Source organism: Theobroma umbraticum, unplaced genomic scaffold (genome assembly GCF_002168275.2).
Source record: "Theobroma umbraticum cultivar Fairchild unplaced genomic scaffold, ASM216827v3 scaffold_147.0, whole genome shotgun sequence".
NCBI lineage: Eukaryota > Viridiplantae > Streptophyta > Magnoliopsida > Malvales > Malvaceae > Theobroma > Theobroma umbraticum.
Genome location: NW_018397259.1, coordinates 7,307,000 through 7,316,699, shown reverse-complemented (window position 1 = coordinate 7,316,699; position 9,700 = coordinate 7,307,000). Strand labels below are relative to the sequence as shown.

The 9,700-nt window shown below is 30.5% G+C and overlaps 1 long non-coding RNA gene across 1 annotated transcript; it reads right to left on the bottom strand.

Annotated features, from left to right (window-relative positions):
• Nucleotides 1–4,859: 4,859 nt before the first annotated feature.
• Nucleotides 4,860–8,820, bottom strand: LOC110415579 (uncharacterized). The gene is made up of 2 exons (XR_002445104.2): nt 8,650–8,820; nt 4,860–5,407 (listed from the first exon to the last, which is right to left on the bottom strand). It is a non-coding gene; the product is annotated as an uncharacterized LOC110415579 (long non-coding RNA).
• Nucleotides 8,821–9,700: the final 880 nt, after the last annotated feature.

Sequence of the window (9,700 nt, the reverse complement as noted above, 5' to 3'; positions counted from 1 at the left end):
TTGATTTTTTTGGAGAAAAGCACTTCTCAATCGGGCTTGGGAGCAAAGAAGGTTCTCTTTCAATTATTAGGCCTAAGCCCCTGCCACATTGGGCCAGGCTTCCATAGGCAGCTGTAGTTGCAATTTGACACCAATTATCTATACATTAGCTAAATTGAAAAAATTTTAACACAGAAAAATTAATGCACTAGTCTATTTCCATTAAGAGTAGTTAATTTCAACCCAAGTCTGGATTTCTCCTTACAACCGTTTAATGTCTCATATTTGTCTAGTTTTTTCCACCACAGAACAACATCATAATTGCTTAATACATTTACTGACCTAGCATTATGCCATTTCTACCAGCTCCAACTTGTGTTTACTAATAATGCTGCATCTATGTTTCAATTACTTTCCAGCAGCAATTTATAGACTTAAATCCACACAAAACATGCCTTTGACGGACTTCACTATAAGCTAGCATAGGTCCTCTGTTTTGGGCATTGGGGTTCACTTGGATCGTTGAAATTATTTTTATTGACTAGCTTATTTTAAATTCCATTTAAAACAGTTTCTCTTCCTCTTAATTACGGACTGGATAATATTTTTTTAATAAGATCAAGGTATTTCTAAGTTTTAAGTATGTCTTGTGCATTCAAGATTTTATTCTCAACATACTTCTCATAAAGATCGAACTTGATAAAAAAAAAATACTCTTTTCTTTATCAACTGAATTAATCTGTGTGAACTACAAAACAAGCAAAAAAAAAATAGAGAAATTGTACCAGTTACCCATTCATAATGAATTAAGACAATCTATATTATCTTTTTTTCAAAAAAATTGATGAGAATACATGGTGCATTACATGAAAAAAAAATATTTTTAAGAAATAATATTTTAATTAACCTTCACCAATACTTGTAAATAGATACCCGTTAGTTGAATCCATAGAATAAAAGGAACTTCAGTTGAGAAAAGCTTATCTAAATTTTGTCTTGGTCGTTGATCTACTATGTTTCATTATAGTATATAGCATCATCCACGAAAGAAAATATATAGAATTGCTCCAGGAGACTGATTAACAAGTTATAGAAGATTTCTTAAAATTAATAATACTTGACTGATGATTGTAACTGGTTAAACTACACCAGTAAAACAGCATGGTCAAAGAACTCAAGCAGCCAATTAACCAAAAAGAAAACAGTAACACTAGCCAGCAGCGACCTTTTGACTCAAACACAACAAATTATTGAAACTCTAAGCTTAAGACCTGCACCATTGTTTACTGCCACAAGAAAGGCAATCACACTGAAACGGGCTCCAACATCACCCTACTCATGGTGTCCACCACCGTTGTTTCCGTCTCCACCACCACGGTTATAACCGTTGTTGTCGCCATCTGCCGCGTTGCCACTGCTACAGCAAGGTTGCACTTGGTTCACAGTAGTAATATTATAGTTTCCATCGAGGTTGAGATCATTCATTCCCTGGATAGCTTCATTCGTCTGGCGAACATGATTGTTATCTACTTCAGCCGTAAGCAGAAAATCGTCGACCAATTCTTGCATGCGTTTATTCTCCGCAATAAGTAGCGGGTTCACTCTCCTAATCCTCCGCATTTCTTTCTTCGTCCATTTAACAGAGAGTTTCTTTGCCCTTAGCCACATCGCCATGCGTCTATTCTCGGCTTTCGTCCTTGCCAATTCAACCAGAACAGCCTCAAGAACGTTTGGTACATCCTGATTGGGCAAGCAAAATATACAAAACTATTTATTACTAATAAACTTATAAAAAAAAGGGAAAAAGAAGAGGGAACAAATAGAAAAGCACATGTACCAAAGAAAATAGAAAAATGAATGTGTAGCTAATATAAGTTAATTCATAGTCAAAGTTAATGGTGCCTTTGGTAATTAATGTGTAGCTAAAGATCACATATACTAAAGAAAATAGAAAGTGTAATTAAGAAATTTTATTGTTAATGTATAAACTAATAATTTTTAAAGTTACCTTTCAACAAAAAAAACTTTAAAGTTTATAAAATTTTACGTTTTGAAAATTATATAATCCAAAATAATTGGAATTTATTGCAAATTTATGTTTAAAGACATTTAGAATTGATTGTTGCCAATTTTTTTAAGCTCAAGAGTTTAAGTTTTAAGATTTAGAATTTAAACATTAATTCTTAAACTATCAAAGAATTCTTTCCCTTTCAAATGTCAAAATTCTATATTTATGGCTCTTAACACAAAATATATTTTAAAATTTTAAAACTCGAAGGTAGTACTACACCTTCCCCTGAAATTTTGAAAGTCAACTAAGTGGAACTTTGCTAAATTTTTTATAAGACAATTGAAAGATGCTGAAATAAAATTTCTAAGCTTGTCAAAAACACTATATCAAAGAGTATACATTGTTTAGTATTTGAAAATTTACACATTTAATTCCTTTGCATGTAATTTTAAAATTAATGATTAATTACATTAATAAGCATAGTGGCCCCTACAAATGAAATTTTAATGCATTTGATGAAATTTATGAGGTGATGCTGAGGTAAGGGTCTTTACCCATAGAGAAGAAGGATTCTTTGCCGATCCAAATTTACCTTAACCCCTATGCATCTCTCATAGAAATCTTACAAAAGTGAAGATTTGAATTTATTCTAATACTACTTGTTACGGGTGCACATTTTCAACTTAAAAAACATACTTGGTAGGTGAAAGAAAGTCCTTTTTTATATATTCAAGATTTACCCCATCGCTTACTAATGTGGAATCCATGACATATGCATAAAGGTTATAGGGGGCTTAAGATTATGAACCTTCGATATGGAGAGGAACTCAACAACCTATGGACATTCATAATGGTGGAAACCTTTTGACTTTGATTCCATACAAAAACGGTCGCACAAAGGTCAGGTTTGTATTGGAGGGTCAAGATCTTTTGTTTAGCCCTTGTAGGTGTATTAGAAGGGTATGCCCGATCCTTTTGTATCAGCATATTAAAACATATCGAGCCCTTTATTCTCAACTAACAATTAATTTTGTTTTGTGTTTGTAGGGATGGGATTTGTAGCTGGTAATAGTAGTAACATCTCACTGAGGTGGCAGGAGGAGTGGATTGATGGAGTGATACTCCATATTGCCTTTCAATGTATTTTCACGCTTGCGATTAACAAGGTTGACACTCTAAACAAGTCGGGGTCATGGGGGAATGATGCTAAGAAGGAGAACTTTTGATTGTAAAGCTAGCCAATTGATACAATGGCAACAGGCTCCTCGAGATACCTTCCTTATAAAAGTCTTGCAACACAAACTCATATGGAAATGGTCTATTGGTGGTGTGTATTTGGCAAATTCTTTCTACATAATTGTGGAGGATAAGAATGGGGAAAACAAGGACTTACGAAAATCAATATGGATTGATTTTTCTCTTCTGAAGTCTAAGTGTTTTATTGGTAGGTACTTAAAGGTAAAATCTCCATAAAAAATGAGTTAGTGAGAAGAGGGTTGTTGTGTAGCAACTTGACCATTTGTGCTCTTTTCCATAAAGAGGTTGAAATGGCAAATCATTTATTCTTTACATGTTTTGAAACTTGGAAAATCTAGTCATTATGGTGCAATTTGTAAAGGCTCACTTAGACAATCTTGAGGGAGGTAATTTATTTCTTGATGGTGTGGAACATCATCAAGACTTGCAAAAGGAGAGATAAGGTATGAAGGATTGCTTTCTTTGTCATTGTTTGGTTTATATGGTTATATGAAAATGGTATGGTTTATAATGGGAAAATACTTTCCAAGAGTGAAGAGGAGAAGTTGAATGAAGAGTGGAAAGAAAACAAGGAGAAGAAAAGAGAAAGATCACCAAAAAAAGGAAAGGAAGAGCAAAGTGTGCCAACCAGGTGAAGCATGCTTTAAATTTAATGTTGATGCCTCAGTGCATGGATGCTCGAGAAATGCTAGAATTAGAAGGGAAGGGGATGTTCAGGTACATGCATGAGGGGACCTTTGGCCATCGTTTCAAATTCCATTGGGGTAGATGATTCAAACCTCATTGACTTGCTTGCGATCAAAGAAGGGCTTCTAGTTTTTGTAGCTTCACAATACGTTAGTTCTCATGCATTCATAATTGAAAGTGACTTAGTAAATGAAAGGAACTAGGTGCAAAATTCAGACAAAGCCCCTTGTCGGATGAGAAAATAATTACTACAAATTGAAGGTTTGAAACACGAGGTAAAAAAATGCCTGATCAACCATACCTTAAGGTAAGGGAATCAAGATGCTGACAGGTTGGCAAAATAAGGAGTTGCTGGGATACTGACATGCTAAGTGTCACAGTCTTAGATGAGAGTCACGAATCCAACATCAATTGTGTATTAAAGTGAGATTGAGTATTTAAGTGTTCACATCAACTTCGATTTCTGAAACACTTTTTATGGGATAGGACGATGAATCCTAATGGGGTCAAAGGTGAAGGTGTTTGTCCCTAAGAATCTAAGGCTTGTTAGCCTAAGTTTGCCCTCTGTTATCCTTTGTTTTTCTTACTGGTTTGCTTTGGAGCTCCAATGATGAGTCCCTCAGGATGTTGGAAAACTACATACTTTTTAGAATTTAAGTACAAATGTGATGCTGAGATGATGAACAAGGATTTTGAGCTGCTATTATAACATAGCATTTTAAAATCCGATTGCTATTGTATAGTTTTAGGGAACTCTCTCATTCCAATGGATCAATAAATTACCCAATTTTCAAAAAAATAAAAAAGTGTGCCCACCAGGAGGAGAAAGGAAGGAAGGAAGTAAAGCTGTAAAAAGGGTTGTGTTAGGGTTTGAGAAAAAAAAAACAATATATATTTCTTTGGTTATGTGAGAAAACAATGAATATAACTTCTAATCATATGGCATTAAAAAGAAGATTTGGTTAAATTGGCCATGCTCTTGGTTGTCCAATTGCATTGCCCAAGTTTGATCCCCACAATCCCCTTGGAAGCATAAATATATAATTGAGTTTGGTTATCGGATATTTAAAGAGTAATATCCAACTCAAGATGAGTAACAAAATTCTTGTCCATACTCATCTCAAACCCAAATATAGAGTACCCCGAACCCTATGTAATAGAGTCGGACACTTATGGATATAAATCCGGATATGAGATAAGTTGATAACCAATTACATATCCCTAGTTGCAGTACTCTGCTTCTGCTGATCTGATACTTCTATCTGTCAAGTTGATGCATAGCTGTGGTGTGTTTGTCTGGCTGGGTTTAGGCTGTATCTCGATCGAAGCCGTGTAGAGGAAATTGTGTTGCTAAGTCTTGGTGTGTGATTTGAATTTGGTGTATGGTAGCGATATCACTTCGTAATGGCCGATCGGAGGTTCTGTAAAGGGCAGCCTGACTCACAAGTGCTGGGTTTTTGCCATGGTGTTTTGCTATACAGTATATTAAAATCAATTAATTCATTGCTTTCCAAAAAAAAAATATTAAATCCTCATTTTTATTGTTGGTCCGTGGTTGTTTATTTGTTTAAGGACCATCCAGTAAACTGGAGACTTAATATGGAAATAAAATCCATAAAAAGAATATATGAATAGAAAAAAAATAATTGCATGCTCTAATGTCTATAAATTAAAAAACTTGAGCCTTCTGTTGCTACTACTAAAACAAAATTCGAAATAATACTAATAACAAAGTGTAACTAGCACGCTGAGAATATATATATATATATATATATATATATATATATATATAGAGGGATAGAATTAGTTAATTTTATTGGAGGATTAAAGAAGGAGAGAAATAATGCATAAAATATAAATAATTAAATATGACATACAAGATTAATAATTTTCTTTTGTATAATCAATATTGTTTAAAGACAAAACAATCAAAGATAATTTACTTTCAACTAAATATAAAACATAAAGCATATAAAAAAATAAATTCATCAAAAAATGATAAAATAGTGAAATTTTAAACAATAACAAATAATGCAATGTTACAAAGCATATTTGAAAATTATATAATAATTTTTTAATTTTTAAATACTAAAATCATTGAAAACACATAATAAAAAAAATATGACAAGTAAAAGATAGAACTACATAACAAAAAAGAAAAAAAAATATACTTGATGATTCATAGAAATTTGGAGAGGGAAATCTATTAAAGCTTAAAACATATAATCAAATCGAATAGAATTAAAAAAATATATAATTTGAAAAAAAGATAAAAAAAATGCTTTACTTCTTTGTGATTTCACAATGAAAAGACAAAAGAGAAGAGGAAAAAAAAAGAAAGAGATGGAAAAAGGTGTGAAGAAACTTAAAAAGGAAAATTTTAAAAGTTAAGATAAAATTAAATGAATTTATAAAATCATTTTATTATTTTTTATTTATATTAATAATTTAAAAAAATTATTTTAGAAGCTCATTAAAAATTATTTATAATATATTTTCTTGCAAAAGGACACTCCGTCCCCGTCCCCCCCCCCCCACACACATTATATAACATATATATATATATATATAGCAGTTTAATAGTAACTATAATGAATATTTTTAGAACATTTAAAAAATTTTGGTTGGTAGTTCATTAGCAAAGGTAGAATTAACTAATTTTTATTGGGAGGTCAAAAATGAGGAAGAATAAAGACTAAAAATTTTTAAAATTAATATATTAAATTTAACCATTAATAATAAAAAAATTCATAATAAATAATAATTTTATATAATATATAAATAAAAAAACTTATAATATTCTTTTAGAAAAATTTTGTTAGACCATAGTAATGTCTTTCTTAATATAAACGATTAAATTATCTACAAGAAATTCATTCATTTTATTCTAAAGTCTTGTCTTTTTCAATATAACAACTAAAAAATCAATACAGTCAACATACAATATTTTTATTTTATTTTTATTTAAATTAAAAATATTAAATATTAAATTATAATACATAAAATAAAAATAATTAAATACGATATACAGAATTAATAATTTCTTTTTATATAATTAAGATGGTTTAAATATTAAATACTCTAGATAATTTTCTTTTAACTACATATAAAAGGTAAAGTATATTAAAAAAATATACTCAAAATAATTTCTTCTTATGTAATTAAGATTAATAAAAAAATTATATATTGATAAAATTTTAACTAATAACCAATAATATAACATTAGAACTTATATTTGAAAATTACATAATAATTTTTTAATTTTGAGACACTAAAATTATTAAAAATAAAATTTATATAACAGGATAAAAGATTAACATGACAAATGAAAGATAGAATCTACATAATTAAAAAAAATGATTGATGGTTTTTAGAAATATGAAAAAGATAAAATTTATAAAAATTTAAAACATATAAGTAAGAATATAATTAAAAAAATAAATAATAATATAAATAAAAATATAAATAAAAAATTTAAAAAAACTTTATTTTTTATTATTGCATAATAAAAAAACAAAAAAGGGGGGAAAGGAAAAAAAGAAAGAAAGGGATATAGGCATGGAGACCCTCGAACAATGGAAAGCCAGGCCACTGGTCATTAGGATGGTTGTGTGTGGACTGCTTTCAATTGAACAAAAAATATATTTTCATCCCAACGGGTTGACAATCATTACCTTAATTCAATCATTAATTTAACTTAGTTAAATAACATGAAAATTTATTTATTTATTTATCTTTTTTCAAAAAAATTAAATTATACTCTTTAAATAAAAAATTATGCATTAACTAATAAATGCAATGCTTGAGTGTAAATTACATGCAATTTATTAATAGAATGAAAACAATGCATTCCAATAAAATCTATTTTTAAAAAAATTATGAAATCTAATAAGTAATCCAACAAAATCTATATTTAAAAAAATTATGAAATCTAATAAGTAATCTATCAATTACAAGTTATATACTGCCCAAAATATAATATAAAAATGATAAATAAAAAAAACTCAATATTTGTTACCGGGTAAGTTAGAACCCCCACAATAATGTCAATTAGGAAGCGGAAAAAGATCTGCCATAACGTCACGTCTCAGATTAACAATGGAATTATTCATGGAACCCAATAGAGGGCACACTATTAGGAAAAAAAAAAGAAGAAAAAACAGCTATATAGTGCCCAGATGCCACCAACGCACCAATTTAGTGCTAGATCTGATCGCTATCAAGCCAACAGGGCACTGGCAACGACCAGATCTAACTATTAACAGGCCCAAGTTAGCTGTCGGCGAACATAACCTGGTTGGTCGACCTTTTCTCATCTGAGATCTTGACGAGACTACAATTTTATAAAAGATACATGGACAAAATGGCCCAAAAATCAATTATACTTTTTTGTTCGGATCTAAATAATTTCTTCCCTCAAGAATCAAAATAATTATTCCAAATTCATCAGAAATAACTTAATAAGTCATTACTTTACAAAAAAATAACATGGTTAGTCCGATCAGAATCAGCAAAGATTTGATTAAGATAAAAAAGTTGCAATAATTAGTTTTCATTTAAACAAAACACCTGTAAAAAAAAAAAGCTTGTTTTTGCTGTGAAAACAACATCATTTCTTCTTTCGTTGAATAAAACACAATTATCAGAAAAAGATGTTATTTTTTGAGAAAGAAATTGAAAGGATAGAACGTCGAAATTATAGATAGGACCCTCACCATTGAAGAAGAGATTGCAGAATCAAAGGTTCTAAGACCGGTTCGAAGAACTTGATAGAGATCAAAGGTTCTAAGACCAGTTCGAAGAACTTAGGAGAGAGAGAGAGAGAGAGAGAGAGAGAGAGAGAGAGAGAGAGGGAGAGCGAGAGGGAGGAGGAGGCGGAATTAAGGGTTAGATGCTCCTGCACAAAGATTGTCTGGATTGCGTCGAATTTAAAGAGCAAATAGTTATTTGGGCGCCTCTTTTGCAACAAAGAGCAGGCGTCTGCTGTTTGCATTGTAGTAAGAGCAGGCTTGTTCCTAACAGAAATAGAAGCGGAAATAACAAACTGTTATCAAGTTCTGTTGGCAAGATTTGACTTGCTCAAAACCCAGCAGCTGGTTTTAACTTCCAATAGAATAATAATAATTATTATATAATTGCAAACCCTAGCACTGGATTAACGTGTTATTTGGATGATTTTAAGCCAGGATAAAGTGATTGCAAACTCAGGCCCGGCAACCCCACCAAACGTTTTCTTCAATGGCATTAGCATGAGACGGCATAATGTTTAAATAAATTCTTAAATTGTTTTAAAAATTTTAAATAAAATTTTATTTATAGATAAAAGTAGTGCAGCCAATCAAAAGGAGACCCCAGCTCACATACCACCCAAAACCCAGCAGCACACAAAGATGACTTAAAGACTCTGCTAGAACAAAACCAAAGTTCAAAATGTTAACTTAGCTTGTACTTGGTGGGAATCTACGCTGACCAAGGAAATTTTTAGCCTCAAGGCACTGCTAAAATTGTGGGTCTAATACACTGAGACCTAGTATGACATTATAGTGAGAAATTCAATTTTAAAAATTTATACAGAAAGATAAATTTTAGATTTTCATAAAAAATTTAAATTATTTCCATCTAGAAAATAAATACTTATAGTTTTATATATTTTCATTTTAAGTTGAAAATATATCAATATATCAAAAAATGATAGTGCTATTTATTTGAAATAAAATCTAAAAAAGATAATAATTTTTATGCACCAAAATAAGTCGAAGAATAATT